Source organism: Mus musculus, chromosome 12 (assembly GCF_000001635.26).
Source record: "Mus musculus strain C57BL/6J chromosome 12, GRCm38.p6 C57BL/6J".
Lineage (NCBI taxonomy): Eukaryota > Metazoa > Chordata > Mammalia > Rodentia > Muridae > Mus > Mus musculus.
The window spans coordinates 117,465,193-117,483,121 of NC_000078.6; the positions used below are offsets into that span (position 1 = coordinate 117,465,193).

At 43.6% G+C, this 17,929-nt stretch overlaps 1 long non-coding RNA gene across 1 annotated transcript in view; it reads left to right on the forward strand.

Moving 5' to 3' along the window:
• The first annotated feature begins 931 nt into the window (after positions 1-931).
• Gm31482 overlaps positions 932-17,929 on the forward strand; it is a 38,830-nt gene continuing 21,832 nt past the window's right edge. Inside the window, exon 1 of the long non-coding RNA XR_382010.2 lies at positions 932-1,106. This is a non-coding gene — a long non-coding RNA (predicted gene, 31482). The remainder of the gene's footprint in view (positions 1,107-17,929) is intronic.

The following is a 17,929-nucleotide window of genomic DNA, read 5'->3' on the forward strand; positions in this document are numbered from 1 at the left end:
GTCTACATATACATTTAGTATAATGAATGGCTTTAGAGGATTTTCTACAACTGGTCTATCCTTGTCTGTATTAATTTTATGGGGTAGCCCACATAAGCCAAGAATATAAGGACAAACCTTGAATCTGCCATCTAAGCTATGCATCTCCACTCAGCTCACATGTGTTTGCTTGTTTAAATTATCTATGTATTAGTGTTTTATGTGCCTGGTGCCTACAGAGGCCACAAGGGGTCACTGGATCCCCTGGAACTGGAGTTATGGATGGTCGTGGAGCACGTGTGAATGCTAGGAACTGAATCTGGGTCTTCTCCAAGGATTGCAAGCGCTCTTAACTACTGAGTTATCTCTCCAGTTACAGCTCATTAATTTATATATACTAATCAATTTGGTTATATACTGGCTGTGTTTTTTAGGCTTATTGTGTGTTTATGCTCATGAGATTTTTCTCATGCTCATGAGATTTTTTTTATAATCTCTGGTGCAATTCTTGCTTCATTTTAATACACTTAAGAAATTAGTTGGGGTGTTCCTGGGTCTTCGCTAAAACCTACAAATACTTTCTTTGTGGGAAGACAGGACCCAGAACTACTGAGTGAATTCATTTGTAAAGTTATAAGAATAGAGTTAAAGCAGGACACAGTGTTACATGCCTGTAATAAGAGTACTCTGGAGGCACATGTAAGAGGATTTTGAGTTTGAAGCTAGCCTGAGCTATGTAATGAGATCCTGTCTCAAAAGCAAGCAAACAAACCTAAAGACAGAAAGAGAAATAAAAAGTACCCATCCTCAGATTGGATTTGAGAAGTTAATTTTTTTTTAACTTTTCTTTTTTTTTTTTTCCTCAAAACTTCTTGGCACAGGATAATGGGGTAAGCCACAGAAATAGTCTCCCACATGTTCCTGAACCACATGTTCCTGTTGAAGTCAGGAGTATCCGTGGCTCACCCGACTTTGTTGACGACTCTCTCATCTCAGTTCCAGATAGTCCTGGAGAGCCACATCAGCACTTCAACCACGCCTGTAGCTTCTGCAGACGTCTTGGCTGCAGCCTGCCTGGCTCAGTCTCTTTAGCACTCAGAAGTAAATACCTCTGAACTTGCCTGGCTGTAAGTAGATCAGCAACAGTACCCACGACTCCCTAACCTCATTCTCGCCTGTCTTTTCCTTTCTAATGTTTACCCACTTGTGCTTTTACTTTCCTTGTTACTTAAAGCCATCTTTCCAGACCTTTGTTCACATCAGCAGTTGATTTTCTTCCTCCCAAAGGACCAACATCAGCGTTGTCAGCTGTCTTAGAGGTATCTCTTCATTCACTCCATTATTATTATTCTTTAAATCCTGCTTTTGATTTGCTTCCATTAACTTTCTTCTTTTTCCTTTGTCTCTAAATGTTCTTAAGTTTTTATTTTTTAAATTACTATTTTGTGTGTCCATATGGATATTTTGCCAGTATGTCTGTGGGTATGCTACATGTATGCCTGGTGCCGAAAATGCCAATATTCTGGTGCTGGGTCCTAGGAAAGAGCAGCCAGTGCTATTAACCCCTCAACCATCTCTCTAGGCCCTATTTTATCATTTTTAATTCATGTGTGTGTGTGTGTGTGTGTGTGTGTGTGTGTGTGTGTGTGTGTGTGTGTGCACGGCTGCACATGCTGCTTGCGGTGGCCAGGAGACAACTTGAGGGAGTCAGTTTTATCCTAAATCTAACTATTTGGATCTTGGGGGTGGCACTCAAGTCACTTTTACATGGCTGTAAGCACTTTTACTTTCAACAATGCTGAATGCTTATCTCCCGGTTGTTTTTTGTTTGTTTGTTTGTTTGTTTGTTTGTTTACTTGTTTTGTACTCTAAAGTGAACCTTTTAAGGGTTTAAATAAATGTTATCCTATCAACGCTCTCCAGCTAGGTCTGTGATGTTGCCACATGACAGTGCCCATATATAAGCTCAGACACCTGTCTGTTCCTCCCTCCCTTCCCAACCTCCTCATCTCGGAAAGGCCAACTCAGTTCTACCAGACAACCACGCCAAACTCATCCCTGCATGTCTTCGCGGTGAAGTCAACCAGGCTAGCGCGCAGCTCAGCCGTCATCACCTTGTGTTTAGCTTGTTGCGCATGGCTGGTGCGCAGCTCTTGCTCTTGTTCCCTGAGCCACACCGATTGAGCCTTCTAAATGTAGACTTTAGCAAGACCTGAGGCTAAATTCCAAGTCACAGAAAGGCCCTCGGGACCTCGGAGGCCTGGCCAGGTCTGTCTCTTGGATGCTCTCTTCTACACCCTTTGCCTTATTTTCCAGGTGACTCTCTGCGTCTCAGACAGCCCTGATTTCAGATTGTTTGCTCTGTTTACCCCCTAAATACCCAAGTAGCTCACTCTCTAGCCTTCTTTCAGGTCTTGAGTAGATGCTGCATTATCGGAGAGTCTTTCCTTCACCAACTTAGTAGTTCACTCGCTGTGGTCACACACTCTCGGGGACATCCTTACCCCTGTTTAGTTTTCCCCCAGAATTCATTCTCGGGGTGGACATATTTTGTTTATTTGTTGACTGTAATCCTCCAATAGAACACCACAAAGTCTTTTAAAAGAGGTTGTTTCTCATATTCACTGTTGTAACACTAATGTTCAGAACACAGCCTGCTATGTAGTAGGTCCAATCAATACTGGCAAATAGATAAATTAATAATGAAAGAATCAAGTTACAAATTCTTAGGGGAAACTGCTTTCCTGTATCTCCAAGCCATGGCTCTGCCTGTGCACTGTTTGCTGTTGTTATTTGCTCTTTCCCTGAAGGTACAGGTAGCCCTTGGGAAATTTAACTTCTCAAAGCTGGGGTAGAAGAGGGGGGTTGATCTTTGACCTTCAGCTTTTGAAAGGCCCAAGGCATCAGCTGTCTTTGTGATGAGTGAATACTGCACATATCTCCAGAGAATCTCTGGCTTCACGGCTTTTAAAAAGTTCATAATTTGCACTATTAATTTCTTTCTTTCTTCAAAGGTTTTCTAGACAGTGTCCTAGGGAGCTTGTCTGTGTGTTTGTCCAGTTATTGCTTTGTTTTCTCTTTCATTTTGGGAAATATTTTAGACTATCTGGTCCACCATATTCCTGAATAAGGAGCCTGTCGGACCTACCCAGAAGACTGACCAGCTCACATGTTACCATAGAAAACTGCTGTGATCAGACTCTGGAAATCCTCACCACTGTGACAGTGGTTTGTCGTGCTGAGATGCAGATGTTCCTGGCCTACTCAGCCTTCCAAGACAGAGGAGACAGAGTGAGAAAAAATAACCACCCTTGGCATCGACAACCGGCATGTCAGAGCTCACAGAAACAGTGTTAGTCATCAGGAATGCTGCCATGGTGATAGGAATGTTGGCTGGTGTCTTCAGTAGCCTGTGTCAGGCGGGAGCTGCCTGTTGGTGACTGTCGGTGGCCATATAAACATTGGACTCTTGATAATTATAGGAGATTTCAAAAAATAAAAAAAGTTGTATTGGCTCTGATGCCATGGTGTAGCTGGAAACAGGCTGCATTATTTTTAAAAAGCAAAGTGGCTGCATATTGGAGTGTTCAGAATGCTATGCAAAATCAGTTGAAAGCTAAGGAGCTCCATCAATCAATTTCACTTCATGCCATGCCAATTGACACTCTTAAAAATAATCTTATTTATCTCATTGAATTGACTGACTTTGGGTCTGAGCTGATTTAATTGCCTGGTTTCTTGTGATATAGAGCAGACAGCCCTTGTTCCGTTGGGCTGTGATCAACTGCAACAGATATAGGAATATAATGACAGCCCATTCGTACATGGCTTGCTAAACTTTTCACTCAAAAAATACCTACTGCTGCCAACTTAGCAGTTCACTGGTTTAAAAGGCATAGAAACCATAGAAGTGACAGCATTCTAGCTAGTGAATTACAATTTTAATATGTCATACAAAAATCACTGTATCCCTTAAGTTAGTATAAGTTTTCCATAGATTAGATTATATTGATTAGAGAGCAGTGAGCTAATCTGGAATGTCCACCTGTACTTTGAAGATTGCCTTTTTAGAAACATTGGACTTTGCTTTATGATTATATATGTGCTGTTGCAATGAATCCTTGAAAAACACCTCCTACACTAACGGCCAGTAGTTTTATGTATAATATGTATGATGTATCATTTCCTCCAGGCTTTCCCCTATGTTTCACTAATTGAGACAATACTGGATCACAATGTGACTTTTCTTACTCAACACTTTACATTCTAGGTGCTTTTAATGGGCTTTTGGTGATGAATGGGGAGCACTGTGCTGACTACTTTTATGTCAACTGAACATAAGCTAAAGCCTTTTGGGAAGAGGGAACTTCAATTAAGAAAATGTTCCTTCCCCATAGGTCAGGAAACTGAATGGAGATGTGTAGCAGTGGGGGATGGGGAACTGAGGTCACCACTAGAAAGTCCCAGGTGCCAGGGACTCAAGAGGTTCCCAGGCCCCAACTGAGATGACATTAGCTGAAATACCCAACAAAGGGGAGATAAAACCCATAGAGACCATATCCAGCAGTTAGTCATGGCCCCCGGTTGAGGGATGGGGCCACCCACCCATCTCAAAAATATTAACCCAGAATTGCTCCTGTCTAAAGGAAATGCAGGGACAAAGAGTGGAGCAGAGACTGAAGGAAAAGGCCATCCAGAGACTGCCCCACCTGGACATCCATCCCATCTGCAGACACCAAACCCAGACACTTGCTGATGCCAAGAAGTGCTTGCTGACAGGAGCCTGGTATAGCTGTTCCCCTGAAAGGCTCTGACAGACATGTGGATGCTCGAATCCAACCATCGAACTGAGCACAGGGACTCCAATGGAGGAGTTAGGGGAAGGACTAAAGGAGCTAAAGGGGCTTGCAACCCCATAGGAAGAACAACAATATCAACCAACCAGACCCCCCAGAGCTCCCAGGGACTAAATCACCAACAAATGAGTACACATGGAGGGACCCATGGCTCCAGCTGCATATGTGGCAGAGGATTACCTTATCTGGCATCAATGGGAGGGGAGCCCCTTGATCATGTGAAGGCTCCATGCCCCAGCACAGGGGAATGCTAGGGCAGGGAGGCGGGAGTGGATAGGTGGGTGGGGAGCACCCTCATAGAGGCAGGGGGAGGGGGAATGGGATAGGAGGTTTGTGGAAGGGAAATGGGAAGGGGGATAACATTTGAAATGTAAATAAATAAAATAACAAAGAAAGAAAGAGAGAAAGAGAGAAAGAGAGAAAGAGAGAAAGAGAAAGAGAGAAAGAGAGAAAGAGAGAAAGAGAGAGAGAGAGAGAGAGAGAGAGAGAGAGAGAGAGAGAGAAAGAGAGAAAGAGAGAAAGAGAGAAAGAGAGAAAGAAAGAAAGAAAGAAAGAAAGAAAGAAAGAAAGAAAGAAAGAAAGAAAGAAAGAAAGAAAATGCTCCTACCAGACGGATCTGTAGACAAGTCTGTGGTGCATTTTTTTGATTGATGATTGATATGGGCAAACCCAGCTCACTGTGGGTGAGTACCAACCCTAGCTTGGTGGTCCTGGATTATATATGTAAAGGTTGTGCAAGCCAGTAAGAAGCACTCCTCCATCAGTGTGCACCTCCAGGTCCCTGCCCTGGACTACAAGCTTTAGGATTACATAAACCCTTCCCTTCCTAAACTAAGACAACTAATTTACCAAGACAACTAGTTTACCACATTCTCTTGCTGGACAGCTAAGTAGCAAATTGTTATTCATAAATATAAATACTACTTAAGTAAGCATTTCTGTATGTTGTGTTTTATCTATTTTAAACGATTTCCTTACGTTAATATTTCATTATTGTAGCAGAATTGTTCCATCAACAGTTATAGATCCGTATTAGTTACTTTTGTCACTGCTATGGCAAAATTATGATAAAAGAAATGTAAGGGTTTATTGCACACAGTGTGGCCATCTTGGCAGGGAAGGCCTGGAGGCAGGGGATGGCTGCTTACACTATGTCTGCAGTCAAGGAGCACAGGGACTTTTTTTTTTTTATTAGATATTTTCTTCATTTACATTTCAAATGCTATCCCAAAAGTCCCCTATACTTTCTCCCCGCCCTGCTCCCCTAACCCACTCACTCCCACTTCTTGGCCCTGGCGTTCCCCTGTACTGGGGCATATAAAGTTTGCTAGACCAAGGGGCCTCTCTTCCCAATGATGGCCGACTAGGCCATCTTCTGCTACATATAGCTAGAGACACGAGCTCTGGGGGTTCTGATTAGTTCAAATTGTTGTCCCACCTATAGGGTTGCAGACCCTTCCAGCTCCTTGGGTACTTTCTCTAGTTCCTCCATTGGGGGCCCTATGTTCCATCCTATAGATGACTGTGAGCATCCACTTCTATATTTGCCAGGCACTGACATAGCCTCACAAGAGACAGCTATATCAGGGTCCTTTCAGCAAAATCTTGCTGGCGTATGCAATAGTGTCTGCGTTTGGTGGCTGATTATGGGATGGACCCCTGGGTGAGGCAGTCTCTGGATGGTCCATCCTTTCGTCTTAGCTCCAAACTTTGTCTCTGGGGGAATCACCATGCCTGACCTCAAGCTGTACTACAGAGCAAGTGTGATAAAAAAAAACAAACAAACTGCATGGTACTGGTACAGCGACAGACAGGTCGATCAATGGAATAGAATTGAAGACCCAGAAATGAACTCACACACCTATGGTTACTTGATCTTTGACAAGGGAGCTAAAACCACCCAGTGGAAAAAGGACAGCATTTTCAACAAATGGTGCTGGCACAACTGGCGGTTAGCATGTAGAAGAATTCGAATTGACCCATTCTTATCTCCTTGTACAAAGCTCAAGTCTAAGTGGATCAAAGAACTCCACATAAAACCAGAGACACTGAAATTTATAGAGGAGAAAGTGAGGGAAAAGCCTTGAAGATATGGGTACAGGGGAAAAATTCCTAAACAAAACAGCAATGGCTTGTGCTGTAAGATCGAGAACTGACAAATGGGACCTCATAAAAGTGCAAAGCTTCTGTAGAGCAGAGGGACTTAAATGGTGGTCCTCTGCTGTGTCCTCTTTTCCATTTCTATGCAGCCTGTAACTGGGCTCCTCACCTTGAGGGTGGCCCTCCCTCTGGCAACATATTCCCAGACATTCCTAGAGGCATAGCGATTCCAGATCTGTCCAGTTGGCAATAAAATGGCCTGTCATATGTTATCATTAGGCTCTGGGGCCTTTCTTGTATTTAACACCACAAAGGGGGCTTCCCTCAGCAGACCCATGTTAGTACGTAGCATGTAGCATGGTGTCTTAGTTAGGGTTTTACTGCTGTGAACAGACACCATGATCAAGGCAAGTCTTATAAAAAACATTTAATTGGGGCTGGCTTACAGGATCAGAGGTTCAGTCCATTACCAAGGTGGGAGCACGGCAGTATCCTGGCAGGCATGGTGCAGGAGGAGCTGAGAGTTCTATATATTCATCCAAAGGCTGCTAGTGAAAGACTGACTTCTAGGCAACTAGGGTGAGGATCTTCTGCCCACACCCACAGTGACACACCTATTCCAACCAGGTCACACCTATTCCAACAAGGCCACACCTCCAAATTGTGCCACTCCCTGGTCCAAGAATATATAAACCATGACACATGGTATTTTAAAAATTTGCTATTCTAATACATGAACGTTGTGACTCTTAAGTACAGGTTTCTCTCTATGTTGGATATCTCTCACCCTCCTGAATTGATGAGTTCCCACGTAAAGTGAAAGGGATCAAAAAGCTTACGTTTGCTCTGAATACTCTCACCCCCTTTTCCCTGCCATCATCCTTTAAACCGTTTGAAAAGCAACGGTTTGCATAGCATTTACCTTGTATTAAGCACCATGAGTCAGTCACCCAAGATCTGAAATACACAGAAGCGAGTGTGCAAACTACATGCAAATCTGGGGGCATTTTGTGCAAGGATCTGCTGATTGGGTGTCTAAGGGGCATCCTGGGCTCATCCCCAGCAGATGACAAGGGTGACTGTACTTATGATTTCATTTTTTAAGGGTCTGTGAACTAGTTTGTTCAAGCCTTTGCCCATTTATTTAGAAACTTCTTGCTTTTTTTTCCCTTATAGATATGTATAAAATATTCATTTTAAACTAATTTTTGTTTATGGCAAATGGCATTTTTAATTTTTTCTTATTTGTTTATTTGTTTATTTGTTTATTTATTTATTTATTTATTTATTTATTTATTTTACAGCCTGATCACAGTCTCCATCCCTCCTCTCCTCCCACCCTCACACCCCTCCCTCACTCCCCTATTCCTTTTTCCTCAGAGAAGGGGAGGCCCCCATGGGTACCAGCCTACCCTGGTTCATCAAGTCACAGCAAGACTAAGCACATCCTCTCCCACAGAGGCCAGACAAGGCAGCCCAGCTATGGGAAAGGGATTCAAAGGCAGGTAACAGAGTCAGAGTCGGCCTCTGCTCCAATTGTTAGGAGGCCCACATGAAGAACAAGCTACACAGCTGCTATATAAGTGTAGGGGACCTAGGTCCAGTCAGTGAATACTCTTTGGTTGGTGGTTCAGTTTCTGAGGGCCCCCACTGGCCCAGGCTAGTTGACTCTGTAGGTCCTCTTGTGGCGTCCTTGACCTTTCCAGCTCGCTCTATCCTTCCCCACAAGATAGTTATAGTTTATCCACTCCCCACAAGACTCCCAGAGCTCTGCCTACTGTTTGGCTGTGGGTTTCAGTCTCTGTTTCATCAGTTGCTGGGTAAAGTCTCTCAGGAGACAGTTATGCTAGGTTCCTGTCTGCAAGCATAGAAGAGTATCATCAATAGTATTAGAGACTGACTCTCTCACATGGGATGGGTCTCACTTTGGGCCAGTCATTGGATCTCTGCTCCATCTTTATCCCTGAACTTATAGGCATGACAAATTTTGGGTCAAAGGTTTTGTTGGATGGGTTAGTGTTCCCCTCCCGCCACTGGATAGCTTGCCCAGCTACAGGAGGTGGCCTCCTCAGGCTCCATATTCCCCACTGTAAGAGGTCTCAGCTAGGGTCACCCCAATAAGCTCCCTGAAGCTTCCTGAATCCCATAAATGACCCCCCTTCCCCGACACACACACACATTTCCATTCTCTCTTTCAGTCTCCCTGGTTCCTACTCCCTTTCCCCTCCCTACCCCTCTCCCACACAGCTCCCTCCCTCCATTTTCTTCAGATGTCTATTTTGTCTCCTCTTCTGAGTAAGATTCAACATCTTCCCTTGGTCCCTCCTTGTTACTTGCATCTTTGGGTTTGGTTTACAGCCTGGTTAGCCTTTACTTTATGGGTAAATCTACTTATGAGTACATACCCTTTGTGTCTTTATGGGTCTGGATTACCTCACTGGGGATATTTTCTAGTTCCATTCATTTGCCTGAAAATGTCATGATATTCTTGTTTTTAATAGCTGAGTAGTATTCCATTGTGTAAAATGTACCACATTTTCTGTTACCCATTCTTTGATTGAGGGACATCTAGGTTGTTTCCAGTTTCCTGTATTTTGAGTAAAATTGCTAAGAACATAGTGGAGCAAGTGTCCTTGTGATATGGTGGAGCATCTTTTGGGTATATACCCAGAAGTGGTACAACTGGGTCTTGAGGTAGAACTATCCCCAATTTTTTTAGGAAACCACCAAATTGATTTCCAGAGTGGTCGTACAAGTTTGCAATCCCACCATCAAGCGAGAAGTGTTCCCCTTTCTCCACATCCTCACCAGCATGTGCTGTCACTTGAATTTTTGATGTTAGCCATTCTCATTGATGTAAGGTGGAATCTCAGTCATTTTGATTTGCATTTCCCTGATGACTAAGGAAGTTGAACATTTCATTAAGTGCTTCTTAGCCATTTGAGTTTCCTCTGTTGAGAATTCTCTGATCAGTTCTGTACCCCAATTTTTGATTGGGTTATTTGGTTTTGTAGAGTCTAACTTCTTGAGTTCTTTATATCTTTTGGATATTAGTCCTTTGTTGGATGAGGGGTTAATGGAGGTCTTTACACAATCTGTAAGTTGCCATCTTGTCCTATTGATAGTGTCCTTTGCCTTACAGAAGCTTTTTAGTTTCAGGGGGTCCTGTTTACTAATTGTTGACCTTAGAGCCTGATCAGTTCAGGAAGTTGTTTTTATTGTTGTTTTGTTTTTCTTTTGGTTTCTTGAGTCAGGGTTTCTCTGTGCAGCCCTGGGTGTCCTGGAGTTTTCTATGTAGACCAAACTGGCCTCAAACTCAAGAGATCAACTTGTCCCTGGCTCCCTATTTTTTTTTATTATATTATTATTTTGTGCTTGCATAGTCTCTACATTTTAGTTATAGTTATATAACTTTGTTAATATCTTTGTTTATTTTTTACAAATTGGAACCAGAAGAGCAAGAAAGTAAAACCAGTCAATATGTTACTTTTAGCAGCATTGTTAAGGTATAACATCACAACATACATTTATTATTTTATGCATAAAGTCTAATGACTTTTAGTGGGTTTATAGATCTGTGCAAAGCTCACAGCCATCTATCTGTGGATGTTCTTTCGTTTTTGGAACAGGGTCTTGTGTAAGGTTAATGCTGGTTAGCCAGAGCCACCACCCTCAAGATCCTTCCTGCTGTGGTCTGAAGTCATAGTCCTGGAATGGCAGGCATGTACCACCGTGCCCAGCCTTTCGAATAATCCTTAGAACACCATCATCCATCATCTCCAATACATCCTTCTGCGCAATGCCATGCACTTTCTACTTCTCCTCAGCCCCTCAGGCAGACGCAGAGCCATTTCCAGACTTTCTGTATTCTGGAATATATATATATATGTGTGTGTGTGTGTGTGTATGGCCAGCTCTTTTTAGTATTTTTTTCAGTAGGTATTCAATATAGAAACAATAGTATTGTTTCTATAGGTATGTTTTAGCACCTCATTTCTATAAAGTGCCAGATAATAATCTGTTAGTGATTGTACCACATGGAATTGAGGATTCCAGTTTGAACTATCGTGACTGCAATGCTTCTTTGAACATCCAAGTATAAGTCTTCATGCAGACAGACACTATTATTTCCCCCGAGAAAGCACCTAGGAGGATACTGCTGGGTTATTTGTCAACTTTATGCTTTAGGTTTTAGCCAGCCATTTTCCGAAGTCATCCACGGCTATTCCAAGTCCCCGCCAGCATTTGACAGTGTCCTGGAGGTTCTTCCCACACAGCTCCTTCATGTGAAGCAATTTCTCCTTTCCCCATTTGCTTGTGATATCTTTTTAATTCCATTAAACGCCTATAGAAAAAGCACTTTTATGTCTTTAAGCCAAATAACTCCTTTCCGCATGCCTTTCATAAAGCTTTGCATCTTTCTTTCACATCCAAGCAAACATAAGCATCTCATAGTGAATTTTGTTAAATGAGATGCATGATAAACCAATGTCGCTGACTTAAAATTATTGGTGATTACTTCGAACCTTTGTGGAAACAGTGGGAATTGAGTCCTTGGGAAAATCAAGCCATGGGTGTGTTCACCCTGGATGTGTGCATCCTGGGTGCTCAAGCCATTTGGGGAACTGCTCCTGGGGAAACCCCTGCTGAGCCTGTGAATATTTTTTGACTCTCTTTTGTGATGACAATGTTTACAGCAGGCGAATTTTAGTTTGTGAAGGAGCATGAAGTCATTTGGAGGCAAACCATGTCAGTAATATGGCTGATTGAAGTGAATCAGAAATATGGACCACCTAATAGTATCTCTATGTGTATATACATATACACAAGCACACACTGGCTTTCTCTTTCTGTGTGCTTCTAGACTAAGCACAAAGTATTTCAAAACTAGTTGTCAATTTTTAGGGGGTACTGGGGCTCTAACATAGGGCTTCACACATGATAAATATGTGTTCTACCAATATCTGGGTCTTATTAATATCTTTATTTACTCATATTTAAGTTTTTAATTTAAAATTTAATATATTTATTTTGCTTATGTACATGAGGCACACAGACATGTAGCCAAAATACTCATATACACAAAATAATAATTTTTAAAGCAAAAAAGAGAAGACAAATACACTTATAAAAGATGTGCAAGTGTTAGCACACTTGTTTTAAGGCTTATCCAGCCGTTTGATGGTGAGAGTTAATTTCAAAGTTAACTTTGATAATTCTTCCCCAAGACACCCCCATGGGAAATTCTCATATTGAATGAAGAGGTCCTTACTTCAGCATTAGGCTCCCTGCTGAGCACATAATGAGATTCATGTCTCATTGTCACTGAACGGTGAACTTGATGAGAATCAAGCATAGCCACACTCATTGGAGGTGTCTTTGGAATGTTAATGAATCCTGTTTCTTACAAGAATTCTTTTTTCCTCTTAATTTACCAAGACACTACATTTAGGTCCAAAAAGAATGTGAGGTTCAAGGTACCAACTTTCCACGAAGTCTGTCAGTCACTTGCCTACAGAATCACAATAGCTCAGATGGCAGGACTGATGCTTCCCGTTAAACACAGGAGGACGTTTCTTTTTCAGATGGATTTGATAAACCCAGGAGTGAATGTAAAGGAAATGTTGATGCCTCTTTGGAACTTTTGAAAACAGAGTGCATGCTCATGTACCTGAGAGAGCCAAAGCCTAATCCTGTCTGAGATGGCAGGAGAGGAGAGAGGAGCTCTTGACCACAGACAGCTGCAAACCATATCCCACCACTCATCAGACCCCCTCAGTATTGCTGCTTTTATCTGGTTTCAAAAACCACTAATGTTTAATACTTAAAATTCAGCGATCATGGAAAATGAAAAGAGTGGAAAATAAAAAAAGAAAAAATTCCCTTATTCCAGAGGAGTCCTAGCATGACTTGCCGTTGGCAGACCTGTTTTCCATACTCTTTCTTCATTTGCTCAGAAATAGACCCAGAAGCTTGTATCCAAAACCACTGCATGCTTTTGTGACTGACCTTTTTTGCTTCCTGTGCTATAGGCTCATTTCCTCATCAATGAACATACGGCTTTTGCTGGCTAAGAGTGTCCCCTGGCATGCATGCACACTGGGTGTTCAGCCAGTTTGACCTATGGATGATTTAACCTGCTTTCCTGTAAACCCTTGTGTATATGTCCTTGTGGAGTTGTCCAGTAATTTCATAGGATCTTATTCTTGGAAGCAAAAGGGCTTCTATGGTACATAGTTTTGAAAAATTTGCTGCCTCCTGCCAGCTTCCCCTCCAGAAAGGTCATAGCAATTTACATTATCATTGGTTATGTTTGACAGAGCCCATTTCCCACATTTTCTAAATAACACGGGCTTCTGCCCACTGAAGGCTGGCTGCTTTCAATATACATTGAGTCCTAGGAAAGTTGAAGTTTTCAATAATCCATCTTTCTTTTGTTATTTGCCTTTAAGGTCCTTTACACTTGCAGGCGCGCATGTGCGTGCACACATACACACACACCACACACACACCCAACACACACACACACACACATCTCACATCTCCGTACACAGTTATCATTTTTTTAACTGTACTCATTTTGGATGTGCTGGACAGAAATTTGCTACACAGATTATTCTTTAGATTACACTAGCTATGATTAGAAATCGTGATCTTCTGTAAGCCAGAATAAGTCAGATGAAGTCAGAGGGTTAGTTAGTTAGATGTAGAATTACAGGGAAGATTGCAAGTATCCAGTGCAGAATGGGCAGGCATGGTCATTGCCCGTGCTGTAGAATCTGATCAGGATTCTTGTCACTAAACAAAGTCAGAGCCACTTGACTTGATAACTGGACAGTGATGCCTAGGATGCATGTGGGTGGGAGGAGAAGGAGGTAGAGAGGAGGAGGGAAAGGGCAGGAGGGAGAGGAAAGGAGGGAGAGGGGATGAGGGAGAGGGGAGGAGGAAGAGGAGGGAGAACAAAGGAGGAAGAGAGGATGTCTAGGAAGTAGGGAAAGTGGTCCTTCAGGACAGTCCTTTGTTTGCATACCGTCTCAAAGTACCAGTAGCTTCCTCTTTTCTTTCCCCTCTCCTCCTGCTGTCCACACCAGTAGCTTCCTTTTTTTCTCTCCCCGCCTCCCCCTTCCTGTTGTCCACACAAAGGACATGTCCTAAGAGGCACAAGTAACCAGTGCCATTGTGTATTCTCTCCTCTAAGCCCAGGAAAATAGGGGCATGGATACTTTTTCTGCTTGAAGACAGGGCTAGAGGGGAAGGGCTGGGGCATTTGCTTCTCATCCGGGGATCTGCTGCAAGAGAGAGAGAGAACTTTGCAGCATGCTTTGTCACCAGGTGCAGGCAGAGCCAGGACCACATCCCAGTTCTCTGGTCACTGAGAGCCATCCTACATCCTCTCTGCCCTTCCCTATGACCCCTACTCTTCAGTTTTGTGAGCTTTTGAAAACATTCCCTCCTTTATTTCTTTGGGTAAAATCCAGATCCCTTATCTGACCCATCAAGCCCTGCCTTACCATTGCTCCTTCTGCTACCTACCGCATCTCTTTGCCAAATGCTCCCATCATCCCAGTCCAGATTCCCTTATGTTGGGGCATGCCTCACCAGGGCTTTTGCAACCTGCTGTCCCTTACACAGGAACTGCCCTTCCCACAGGAATCTACACTAAGTACCTCCTCCTCAGGACTCTGCCCAATACCACCTTATCTGAGCACCATGTGGAGACTCTTGGCTGGCGACTGTATTCAGGATGTCTGTGCCATGAGGCTGCCCGACAGGAAAGAGATGAACCTGAGCACTGGCGGGGACCAGAGGCAAGGACAGCTCGCTCAGGAAGGAAGCTGGCAAGGAGGCTCGGGTCTTCACCTAAGGTTCAGGAACTGAGGCTATCTTCCTTTATTCTCCCCAGTACACGTGCCCACCGCAGAGCCAGCTGCACAGAGTAGCACACTTTCTGTGTACAGCTTCTGTGCTGGGACCCTCCCAGCCTGGCCCCTCCCCTTGCTTCCCACCTCCCTGATCTCCTCATTTCCTTTCCGAGATACATATTCCTTTCTCCCTGTCCTAACTCTCACGGACCAGAGAAAGTCTGTTCTTTTCCAAGTATATCCAGGTCTTGATATGTCTGCTTCAGCTAATCCCTACGTAGCACATTCCCCTGGCCCAGTCTCAGCTCTGGGAGCTAGCTGGGTAAAAACACTGTAGTGTTCAGTCTCGGAATCAAGAGCTAAAGCATCAGACCAGAGCCGGTGACAGCCGAGCTGAGCTCACAGGGGGCATAACTCTGGAAACCCTGTTCTGGACTGGGGCTTTTCTAAAACACCATAGGTGGTGGTCAAATAGCTCTAGGTAGGGATGGAAGGGCCAGGTACACAGGGAGACTCGTCATATTTAATCTAAACAGTGTCCATGTGACCTAGAGTGAAGTGTTAGGGACAGCCTGCCCAGAGCCATGCCACTCTTTTATGTATGAGAACGAGTGTAGGGAGGATTAAGGATGGGCAGAGTGGTTTGGAGAGGGCACAGGGGAATCTGGCTCCTTAATGGTCAGATGCGTTTACTATGAGAGCGTCAGGACCTGCTGTCTACCCTGGCAGAGGGAGGAGAGGCAGAGAAAAAGAGACTGCTGGTGGGCAGTGCTCCCTCTCAGAATGTGGAAGGTTTGTTCAAAATGCAAATGACCATTTGGTTTATTTATTTTATTATTTGTGAAGGATGTTTGGAGAACTAATAAAACAAACCTTTGGTTACCAGATTTCTGGCTAAAATGTTTCCAGTGAATGAAAGTTTGTCACATAAGATACTGCCTTCTCATTAACATACTTGAGGATAAGCATTAGAAGACACGTGCATGAACGTACCTCAGGACTCAGAGCTATGGTATAAACACTTACCCATAGTGCTCTGGGCAGAAGGCAAGTATAGCCTAATCATCTCAAACAGTAGCGTGACTCCCTGACCCCATGACCAAGACTGACCAGGAAGCACTTGCTGATGACCAAATTTGATATAAATATGCTGAGCCTCATTTCCCCTATCTTAGATGAATAGGCTTTTTTTTTTTCTTCCCCTTCACCAAGTGCCATTCTGCCAAGCCCTGGAAATGTTAGTGGGAAGCTAGATCTTCTCCTGAGGAACCCAATGACCATGCAAGAGGGAATTTCCCAGAGAACAGCAAATGACCACAGAGGTGACTCATGCACTAAGAGATTAGCAAGGGAAGGGAGACTGAGGAGGAAGGCAGCTACAGGGTCCTGAAGAGAAAAGACTAAGGTTATATAATCACAGAGGTATAGCTTACACATACATATATACATACATACACACACACACACACACACACACACACACACACACACACACACTTGTTTGTTTAATTTGGCTTTTAAAATATGGGTCTATTCACCTACAATTTACACTCTAATGATTGAACCTCATATTGAGGTTTTTAGCTTATTTTGCCAAGGTGTGGCCTGGTGGGCTTTTAAGGCCTCGTAGTAACTAGTGGTTTCACTTCTTTCGGTATTTCACGGTCCTCTGTGTGCCAGGTATTGTGATGGGTCCACAAGATACAAAATGAAGATATCAAGGGCACCATTTGAGGGAAACCAGCCAATTAATCAAAAAAAATCCAAACTAATGGTGTATGACAGCAATCACAGTGATTTCTTGAAAAGGGAAGTGTCAACCAGGCCACCAAGGGTTATGTTTGTACAAGTCTAGAAAATCAAAATGACTGTGCCTTCTGGATTGGGATAGTGAGGTTCATGTGGAGTTTCCTCTGCACCCAAAGAGTGGCTGATCTGGGGGAAAGCCTGGTTCAGCCGAGGGTCATCTCTACTGAGGCATAACGCTAGACATCCCAGGTCAGAGTATCTGTTTCTCAATTTCTTTGTAGTAGCTGTTCTCAACCATGGGTGCATATTAGGATTATGAGGGGCTGACCCCTAGTCCTGGCTGCACCCAGACCGATAAGTGTTGCATTTCTGTCTAGAGGTGGATGAGGGAAGAGCAAGGCATCGCCACTGTCTAAAGTTCCCCTGGCGGCTTCCATGTGCAGCTCAGGTTAAGACACACGGAGTTGACTGCATGAGAGGACCAACCAGCAAGAGATTTGAAAACCTTCAAGGTGATTGTAGTGTACAGAAATTACAGAGCACGTACTGTGGGCAGTTACCCATATGCAAGGCCTGGGAGCACTCTTGCTAAGTCTCTGGAGCTGTTTGCTGTATTAGACACTCATAATGAAGCTTTATTCTCTGGAAAACTGGTCTGGAGTGGCCATTTGTCCTGTGTTAGAACTTCTGCTTCCCCATCTGCAAGGCCTCACCTTTGTTTTGGATGCATGCTATGGTCTTCAGAGCCTTCCTGGCTATATCCTCAATTCTCCTGTCCTCTTTGTCACCAACTGCTCAGGCCTGCTGGGATTCTGTCCCTGGATGTTGGTGGACCTTATGTAGGGAATTTGCTGTGCTGATCCTGCAATCCTTATTCATAGGAATCTGAGCAACTCTGCAGAGAACGCAGAGAACACTTGTGTTTAACACAAGGCTTTTGGAGAGAGAGAGAGAGAGAGAGAGAGAGAGAGAGAGAGAGAGAGAGACTGAGAGAGAGAGAGAGAGAGAGAGAGAGAGAGAGAGAGAGAGAATGAGAGAGAGCTCTTTCCAGCAGACAAGGCAAACACTTCCTTGGCTCAGGACCTTTCTATACTTTGCACTACAGGCAGCCACTAAAAATAGAGCGTGTGGGAGGGAGCTGGAGTCCTTTTTTGGTCGTCCTTGCCTCCGAATAAAGCAAAATGTCTTCAGGGGGTTCCAGTGAGCAGCCAGGATATGGGAAGACAATTTCAGTGGGCTCCCACTATATCCCCTGTAGATAGGGCCCTGTTCCTACCATGAGAAAGTGAAATTTAAAACTCAAATCTAGCAGTAACCAAGCCAAAGACCAGAAACTATTCTAGTTTGTTTTCCCTGGTTCCTGCTCTGACTCTGGAAGAATTC